Source organism: Babylonia areolata, chromosome 4 (assembly GCF_041734735.1).
Source record: "Babylonia areolata isolate BAREFJ2019XMU chromosome 4, ASM4173473v1, whole genome shotgun sequence".
Classification (NCBI taxonomy): Eukaryota; Metazoa; Mollusca; class Gastropoda; order Neogastropoda; family Buccinidae; genus Babylonia; species Babylonia areolata.
This window is the reverse complement of record NC_134879.1, coordinates 13,089,801-13,099,800: the sequence shown is the minus strand read 5'-3', so window position 1 is coordinate 13,099,800 and position 10,000 is coordinate 13,089,801. Positions and strand designations below refer to the sequence as shown.

At 43.9% G+C, this 10,000-nt stretch overlaps 1 protein-coding gene across 1 annotated transcript in view; it reads left to right on the top strand.

Annotated features, from left to right (window-relative positions):
* Positions 1–10,000, top strand: part of LOC143280876 (gamma-butyrobetaine dioxygenase-like) — a 64,798-nt gene that overhangs the window by 14,683 nt on the left and 40,115 nt on the right. The window lies entirely within an intron of this gene.

The following is a 10,000-nucleotide window of genomic DNA, read 5'->3' as shown; positions in this document are numbered from 1 at the left end:
AAAAAAGAGATGCTTTTCCTTAGGACGTTGTGTATGTACCATACCGAAACTTGACAGGGCCTCGAATTCTGAGGCCCTTACGGCGCTTCGTGTATGAGGGGGAAAATAGTCACGATTGACTGACATGTCGACTGAAGATTTTGGAGGTGATTTGATACCAGCACTTAATATCCACGGAGTTGATTGTTCAGACCCCGGCTCTTCTTCCAAAATGTAACTGTGCATCAAGAAATGCCAACGAAATAATTGTTTATGAAACGGAGTGGCACATTACTGGACTACGTTGCCCACTCATGTTAAAAAAAAAAAAAGATAAGGAAATGACATTAACAAATTGAACAGGACAGAAGTGTATACTAGATTATTCTTTGTTTGTCAGTGTTCCGTGTTGATGATGTTTTGTTGTTGTTGTTTTTATGATGATGTTTTGACCAAAAAAAAAGTAATGTTTATACAAATCCCAAAACTATGACAAACCGGCTGAGCTGAACTGAACTGAACTACACTGATTACTATTGCGCCGGCGGTGTGTGTGTGGGGGGGGGGGGGATGGGGGGGGGGGAGGACGCGCGGTGTCAGTTTGTATGTACTGATGTGTGTACGTTTGTGGGGGCGCTGATGCACTGATGTGTATGTGTATCTGTGAGTGTGTGTGTGTGTGTGTGTGTGTGTGTGTGTGTGTTCACAGTCCGTGCACGACTCGGACAGTACTGGAAAGAGTACATGGCCGGCTAAGATGTATGTACCAACGCCGTACACATGTGAACACACACACACACACACACACACACTGGCACATACATACCCACAGCGAGAGAGAGAGAGGGTGTATGGTCATCGTTACATGCAGCACGAGAATCCTGGTTCACAACTCAGTGTGCATTGAACAGTCGCCGGGGACAGACTCTAGAAAGAAGCCTGAGCTCCACATCCCCGTTGATCCCGGCCTTGAAACAACGCAGCCGACGGCCGGGAACTGTGCCGTGGCCGGTTAGATCCACTGAGATATATTTTTACACAAGTACATGTATATGTCTGTGGTTAAATCTGTCAGATGCACAGGACTGCACATTGGAGAGGATGGGAAGCTGCACTGCCGTCAGAGCTCCTCAGCTGGTCGTGGTTGGCGTCACTGCGAGGTTTGCTCAGTTTCATGAGCCTGGCCACTGTCCGGGTGATCTTTTCCAGTCTGTGTGGTGTCAGCTTTCTTGGTACTGCTGAAGTAGCATTACGTGGTTGTGGAGCATGTGTTCGACTATGACCATCAGAACAGCAGAGGAAGCATCTGCTTGTCTCATCTGAGCTACTGGGTTAGAATTTGATTATAGTGGAGAGTGTTTTCCCCAAGTTACATTCCCACTCTCGCGGCTTAGACGGTTTTAGGACATTCGGCGTTAGGGTAGTTCCCAAAGTCCAGCTGGCTAGACCCCCGAGGCTGCAGCACTAAGAGCCAGTGCAATCTTGCCTTCTATGAGTTTGAGAGTCATAGTCCTTCACAAAAGACTAAGCTGTAAATACTTCACGTTACAGTGGAGCAACCGTTGATCATACAGCTCTCACTTTGCTGTGGAGCATGACACTTTGGACAACAGCCCAGTTGATTACGGAAAGTACTTCCTGGCAGACGCGCAAAGACTTCAACTTCTGCAGGATGAACATCAGTCCTCTGGTGTCCCGTGTGGTAACTTACACAACATGGGAAATGCCTTTGTTTTCAAGCGTCTCGGGACTGTTATAGTACGCCGAGATTATGCTGTCTGAATTTACCGGTATGTGGTGTTTTATTCATTAAAAAGGTTTATTTTTGCAGGCCTTATGTAATATGTTGATGAACTGACGATGCTTTTGCCAAGATGAATTCCTTTGCGTGCATGTATGTTTTTGTTCTTGTTCTTGTTCTCTGTGTGTGTGTGTGTGTGTGTGAGAGAGAGAGAGAGAGAGAGAGAGAGAGAGAGAGATTCCAAATTTTATATTTCATTCATTGTTGTTCATGCTTTGCACCCAGTCAGTCACAAAGGTCATACTGGGGGCAATCCCGCAAGCACTGTCCAAACCAAGCGGTCGACTGTCTGTCCCTCCGCAAAAGACATCACTCAAATTCTTCCTGGGGGACGTCACAGTTCGTCTGAAACACCGTCATTATTTTTTGTTGTGCTGATCACTCTGCTGATCAACTCGTGACACCACTCTGGTCCTGCAGGTGAACCCTTCCTTCTGCAAACCAGTCTGCTTTGCGCACTGCAACTGAGACTGGTAGACGTAAATACCGCGATACGACTGCGATGCGAAATATGACACGACATGACATGACTGACATGATATAATACGATACAACATGATAAACATGAAAACAAATTTCCGACTGTACAGAATAGAATAGAATGCGATTTGATGCGAAATGGCATGGTATGATAAGATATGGTATGTGAGTTGATATGTACATGAACATTTTCCAAAACAGATCACGTTTCAGAGCCACGCATGTCAATCTGTTCAACACATTTCTCTCAAAATTTTCATCCTCATTAAACAGTCCATCTGACACACTGCAGAATCCACTGAAGAGCCCCAACAGCCCACCAACCCCGCTTCAGTTCTTCCTCACTGTGCTGATCCCTGTAATCTTCTTCTTCTTCTGCGTTCACTCGTATGCACACGAGTGGGCTTTTACGTGTATGACCGTTTTTTACCCCGCCATGTAGGCAGCCATACTCCGTTTTCGGGGGTGTGCATGCTGGGTATGTTCTTGTTTCCATAACCCACCGAACGCTGACATGGATTACAGGATCTTTAACGTGCGTATTTGATCTTCTGCTTGCATATACACACGAAGGGGGTTCAGGCACTAGCAGGTCTGCACATATGTTGACCTGGGAGATCGTAAAAATCTCCACCCTTTACCCACCAGGCGCCGTCACCATGATTCGAACCCGGGACCCTCAGATTGACAGTCCAACGCTTTAACCACTCGGCTATTGCGCCCGTCGATCCCTGTAATGAATGACGGTGAATGAAGTTTGTTTTGTTTTTGCCTTTTTTTTTTTTTTCTTTTTTTTTTAATGACAATGAAAGACTACCCTGATATCCAAAACGTAAATGTCCTTGTGCAATATAATCTGAATGCATTCAGAACATTTCCTGAACATACACTGTATGTGTGGTGAAAGAATTATGAGCATTCAAACTGAATGCATTCAGGACATACCATGAACATACACAATCGTGTGGTGAAAGAATCACGAGCACTCACCTTGCTTTTCAATATCAGATTCACTAAGTGATGTTTCTCAACACCATTGATGACTCTCAGTGTCGGAACTCTCCATGACATAGTTTCAACCACCCCCTTGCCATAATTGACATGAAATTGCCAGTGTGATCCTTGATGCAAGGACTGATCCACTGATGAACTATTTCAACAGCAAAACTCTGAAACCTATTCCACTTCTTTCAGTTTGTTAATCAATTGCAGGGCGACTGAGTTCTTTGTCAGTTTATCTGTTACAACAATATTCAGCTTTGACTATGTGACTGTGTCTGTGTGCAAACCCGCCGTCGCATATACATAGTGCTCAGTGGTCGCGGCAGCCTGGCTTTGAATACGTCAACCGTCAACGCACTGAACAAACTTCTGAGAGTTAGCTCGTGCTTACCTGTGTGTTGTTAGTAAACTGAGCAGAACAACTTGCATACCTACATATGCCAAAAAAAAAACCCCAACCCTATTACTAATTATATAGGTAACTAAGCTACAATGCTTATCCAGTGCAACACCCCACCCCACCTCCCACCCCATCCCGCCTTCTCCAAGAAAAACAAACAAAAAAACTTGCATACACAGGGCAAAAAGAAAAAATGGGGAGTGCCGGGACGGGGGCGGGGCAGAAACCCAGCTTTCACATAATAGTCAATTGAGCTACATAATAGCAACCGCCCCCCCCCCCCCTCCCACCTCCCTCACCACCCTTCGGCCCGTTCATTTTTTCCCATTCGCTTCCCCGACTTGGCTGTTCACAGCCGTGCTGGTTTCTGTTGTGCCGTCTCCGGTGGAACACGATTCGCTTACTTCCACCAGATAACGAAGAAGCACACAACCGACACTTTTACTATGGTCGTAATTTTGACCTTTTGGTAGAAGTCTCCGCTTTTCACCTTCACTGGTGGTCAAGCTTTGTTTTCCATCGCTCCACTGACACGGCACTGGCACTGCTGCCTGCGCCGACTTCATCCCTGCTTCCTCAGTCTCCATTAACTCACTCAGTACGGCCAGTCCTCTCTTCTCCTCTACACAGACCCCTCGGATGTCCAGTGGGTGTCTAAATGACCCAAATTTTAGCTTCCGTCGTCAGAATTGTGGTATTCTTTGTCAACATTCACCTCTTCAGCATAAGAGCCTTCCGCTAGCAATATTTTGATGATGGTAATTGGGGTGAAACGCTGTTAACGTCGTCTCTTTCGCCGTTCGTATGGAGAGAGTTAAAACCCCACAACCTCCCCATCCCTTCCCTACTTACGAAAGAGCTCGATGACTCCCATCCTTCCGTTCCCCCCCCCCCCCCCCCCCCTCAACCCTCCTTCACACCTGTCTCCCACCTACCCCCACGCCACTCTCTTCTTCTTCACGCTGGTTTTTTTTTCTTTCTTTCTTTCTTTCTTTCTTTTTTTCTTTTTTTTTCTTCTTCTTTCTTTCTTTTCTTTTCTTTCTCCGATACACTTGGAGTGGAGCTTCCCTTATCGCAAAGAAGAGAGAGAATCTGATGGTGTAGTGCCAGACTTTTCCTTTCAGCCTCAACACAAACCCCAGGTAGTGGTCTTGGACCCCACAGTTAACTGACTATAACTGCTCACACACTCGCGTCCGCGCGCGCGCATTCGAGCACAAACACACGAAGTATACACACAAGTTCGCTCGCTCGTTCAATCTGCCTCTCTCTTTCACACACACACACACACATTTCTGTGTCCTTTTCTCTCCCCCTCTCTCTCTCTCTCTCTCTCTTTCTCCAGCTTGCTTCTTAAGCTCACGATGTCAGTGAGAGGCCGGAATTTGCTGAACTTGGTCATGGATTGTGGGAGCTGAAGGGCGAGTGTGGCTGCACAGGTGTTACTTGTTTGTTCAGTTTGTGGGATCGATATGATGTGTGTGTGTGTGTGTGTGTGTGTGTGTGTGTGTGTGTGTGTGTGTGTGTGTGTGTGTGTGAATTAGAATCAGAGTTATAATCATTTCTATCCCCGAAAAAACGGAGTATGGCTGCCTACATGGCGAGAGAGGAGGGGGTTGGGGGGGGGGGGGGGGGGGGGGAGACGGACATGCACGTAAACGCCCACTAGTGCACACACGAGTGAAGGTGGGAGATGCAGCCCACGAACGAAGAAGAAGAAGAAGATAATCATTGCTCACAAAAACCGCAAACAGAAGTTTATTGACTCAACAATAATGGTTAAAAACCAACCAAACTGACAACCAGAAATCATGATGCATTCCGCTGGTTGTACAGGATCGTAATTACACAACTTTGACTGTCTGCATGAGTATCATCATTATCAAAATCTAATAATTCAGAATTTATATCGTTCAACATAACGTCTCGTAAATTGAGGTACATATCTGGTACATTTGTAGGTAAAATGATATTCTTCATCTTTGAATGATACACTACATATTTTGCACTATGATACTCTTTGCATTTGTTTTTTCTTCTGAATCTTTGTATCGGCCCCTTTATATGTGGAGATCATGTTGTGAGTGCACTGACTTGCGTGTATGGCCACGGGGTGTGTGTGTGTGTGTGTGCATGTGCATAGTGTCACGTGTGCGCACACGCGGCATGCATGGTCGTTCCGGAGGCTGTGTCAGTTATGTTTGTTTTTCTATGGGACGCACATGGCGTGTATGTGTTGTTGTGTGTGAGTGCGTGTGTGTAGTACGGCCGTGTCAATATATGTTTGTGTGTGTGTGTGTGTGTGTGTGTGTAGAGGGTGGGTCCCGAGTGTCACTCAGTGTACGTTAGTCGCCTGGTCGATGCTTCACTGTGGGCCTGGGAGTCTGTAAGACTGCAAATCGGCAGTTGCACGTGGAGCCGTGTGTGTGTGTGTGAGTGTGTGTGTGTGTGCACGCAATATCATCGTCATTTGAGACGCACTGCCACGTAGTTCCCATTTATACTGAGCAAAAGCTATTACATCAAATACAATCAAATCACTAGTATGTTGCTTGTGACGCAGTCGACAGCAAAGGGGCCATTTCAGAGCTGAATACGACTCGTTTTTTTTAAAGAAAAAAACTACAATTGAAAGGTCTTAAAACAACGTTAAAGAGATCAGTTCACCAACGTCTGATATATTGCATTATGAGGAAATACCACCATGCTGAATGCCTAAAACGGACGTACAGTTTAGGGCAGGGCATTTATCTCCTTTTTTATTTTATTTCATTGTTTTCAAAACCTCTTTCACACTCATAATTTTTCATCGTAACTTCTAGAGCTCTTATAACCCTCCTTTTCTTAACTCCTTTCACGCTGATAGTTTAGTTTATCATAATCCCTCTTACTTCCATTTTTGTGTCGTTCTGCCCATCATGCACTGCCGCTATGATTACCATTAAGTTTTTGAAGCATATGAGTTGGGCCTCAACAATATAACACACACAGATATATATATATATATATATATATATATATATATATATATATATATATATATATATATATATATATATAGCTGTACCCCATCAGTAGGAATTGTTGGCTATCTTATGCGATATATTAGGAACGTGGTCATCATGAAAATTATCTCTCGCAACTAATTTAGAAACGCCAACCTTGCAGCCTTTTGGTTATGTATATATAGATATATATGTGTGTGTGTGTGTGCGCGCGCGCGCGCACGCGTGTGTGTGTGTGTGCGTGGGTGTGCTTGTGAGTATCTCCATATATGTCTATCTAATGCGCAAACTCGATGTAAAAGAACCGCAAGACCATGACAAACTTGGGCTTTGGCACCGCTCACACACACACACACACACACACACGCGCGCGCGCGTCTCATTACCCCATTTTGGACCCTTTTCTTTTCTTAGAAATCTAGCTTTTCATGAATTTTAAACAGACATGCATCGTGGAGAAAGAAAAAAGAAAGAAAGAACAAATAAAAAGGTCACACATGATTCATTGGTTGTGAGCTGATCCGTAACGTATAAGACGGTATAGGCGTATCTTTAGGCTCACACACACACTCTTCTTGGAAGTACAGTTTGCAGAAGTTCGGGTGGATATAGTAAATGGGAAACTGGATACATAAAGTCACGACAAACCAATGGTTTTGACTGAACTGTAAATTTCCACGAAAATTTGGTTCAAGAATGTTGGTGTACCCTGCAGGGGGACACTGGGGGTGGGGTGTGTGGGTGTGGGGGGCGAGGAGGGGCAAGGGTGGGGGGTGGGGTGGGGGTGGCAGGTAGCACTGAATGTGCTCATTTCAAGGACTGGTGTACCCTGACACAGAGAGAGAGTGTGTGTGTGCGCGCGCGCGCGTTTGTGTGTGTGTTGCTGAACTTTATCTTCAATGTATAATCGGTTTCTATTAATATGCTGGAGACAACTCCATGCAGATGGTAATCACAACTTCACAACAAACAGGAAGGAATGACCTAATAATAATCACTACTGGAAATTCTTTTTTTGGGCTGTAACAACCTGCCCAGGCGATCCAAGTACTTGGAGAGAGGTGCCGATTACCGCAACGAACAAGTTGTTGCAAGTGCAATGAGTCACAATACATTCAGTGACTGACAATCAAAAAGCAAATAACAACGCTCATAAGCAAATAACAATCTTGAACACAACTGACAAACCCGCCAGATGCCGGCTTCATTAGCCTGATCATCAAGTGATGTCTGATGTAATTCACAATGCAAAGAAATAATTATGTATGTTGATGAGTCAATGATCCCTTACTTTGGGCACAATATAGATCCAAACAATTCATAAAGGGTAAACCAGTGAGACTCAAATAAAACGATCCGACGTCTTTTTGATCCGCTTTGTCGTTCACGTTAACTCACTCAGTACGGCCAGTCCTCTCTTCTCCTCTATACAGACCCCTCAGATGTCCAGTGGGTGTCTGAATGACCCAACCTTTAGCTTCTGTCGCCAGAATTGTGGGATTCTTTGTCAACATTCACCTCTTCAGTATAAGAGCCTTCCGCTTGCAATATTTTGATGATGGTAATTGGGGTGAAACGCTGTTAACGTCGTCTCTTTCGCCGTTCGTATGGAGAGAGTTAAATTTGGCCGTATGCAAGTGCTCGAGATGGGCAATAACTCAACTTGGGTCAGTTGTTGTACACAAAATGGCGTTCGGTACCACCAGCGTATTTTTCGTCCTTTTGTTTTGCCTCGCGTCGGCCGGAGCCAAGTAGAGCGTGTCCCCCGACGACGTGCATATACATGGTGTGTGTGTGTGTGTGCGTGTGTGTGTATGTGCCAGTGTGTGTGTGTGTGTGTGTGTGTGTGTGTCCCCTATATCATATTGAATAGGAAATTTCTTTTTAAACATGAAGGCTTTGTCAATCAGTCATCGAATCACCTTCGAACTGAAAGATCAAATACAAAAAGTGAATGAATGAATAAGTAAATGAGTAAGCAAACCAAGTACTGACTTACATCAAACAATGGTTTAGGGTCTGCCGACAAAAGAAAAGTAACCTGGACTGACGGATCGGCTCAGAGGATCCTAGTAAAATTAATGTTTAGTTGTTGTAGAGCTTATCGTAACGATAATGGTAGTCAAGTACTGATGATATCTCAGTCAGGCCAATTGTTTTGGGACAAGAGAGGCAATGCTTTCATGACTCACGAATGATACCCATTCAATCCAACAAAGGAATCATGGGAGAGAAAAAGAAAAAAAAGGAAGGAAAAAAGAAAAGCGCCGTCGCAAAAAAAAAAAAAAAAAAAAAAAAAAAAATCTTCTGGTAAAAAGATATTCTCATTGATCTGACCTTGACCTTTGACCCCTAAATTTACAACCTCAAATTTGCAAAGCAGTTATATTCTGGCTAAAACAAAGCACTGTTCCACGTGCTTCTACACTTTTCATGCATGCTATATTGTGACCTTGACCTTTCACTTCGACCTTGTCTCTTTTCACAAGTTTTGAGGTTTTGTTCTTACCATGACCAATCATTGTATCAAATTTGATGAAGATTGTGTACAACACTTTCTGTTTCTTGCCCACACTGGCACAAACTTTTCCTATCAATATCACGTTCTTTTTGCGACCTTGACCTGTAACCTCGAGTGTTTTTTTTTTTTTATTGTTGTTTGTTTCTTCTTGTTGTTTTTTTTGCTGAGCGCATGACCAGTCATAATATCAAGTTTGATTGAATCATGTTAACAGATGACATTCCTATCAAGCCTTTTCCACTGATTTTGCCAAACAATGACCTTATCCTTTGACCTCTCACTATAAACGGGTGAATTCAAATGTCTTAATCATACTTACTATCCTATTAAATTCGGTTCCAGTGCCTCTTGTAGTACCTGAGAAAATGCCAATGTTAAAGTTTACCAGACACCGAGTCAATACAGTGACTCACTTTGTTTATTACACACCTGAGTCAAAAACTAAATAAAATAAAATAAAATGAAAATAAAGCTACACTGTCTCAAACTGAGTGACATATTAATCAATGCAGATGAAATATCACACACTGACAGACACAGACAGGCTCAACCAGTCCTTCTGGTTGATTCTAAACGAAGTTAATTTCTCTGGCTGTCTACTGTACTAGTAACTTGATGTGGATGCCATCGTTTCCTTCGTTGATTTCCGGTCTGTCTGGTTCTATCTACTACGTTCGCTCAGTGCATTGCATCTGGATTAGTCACGTTGATGTTCGGTTACACTGCGAAGTTTGGGATGGATGATTCCGTCTGAGCCCTGCCGGCATTTTTCTCCTCCCCTGACATTTCCTATCTCTTGCCAGACATTTCAA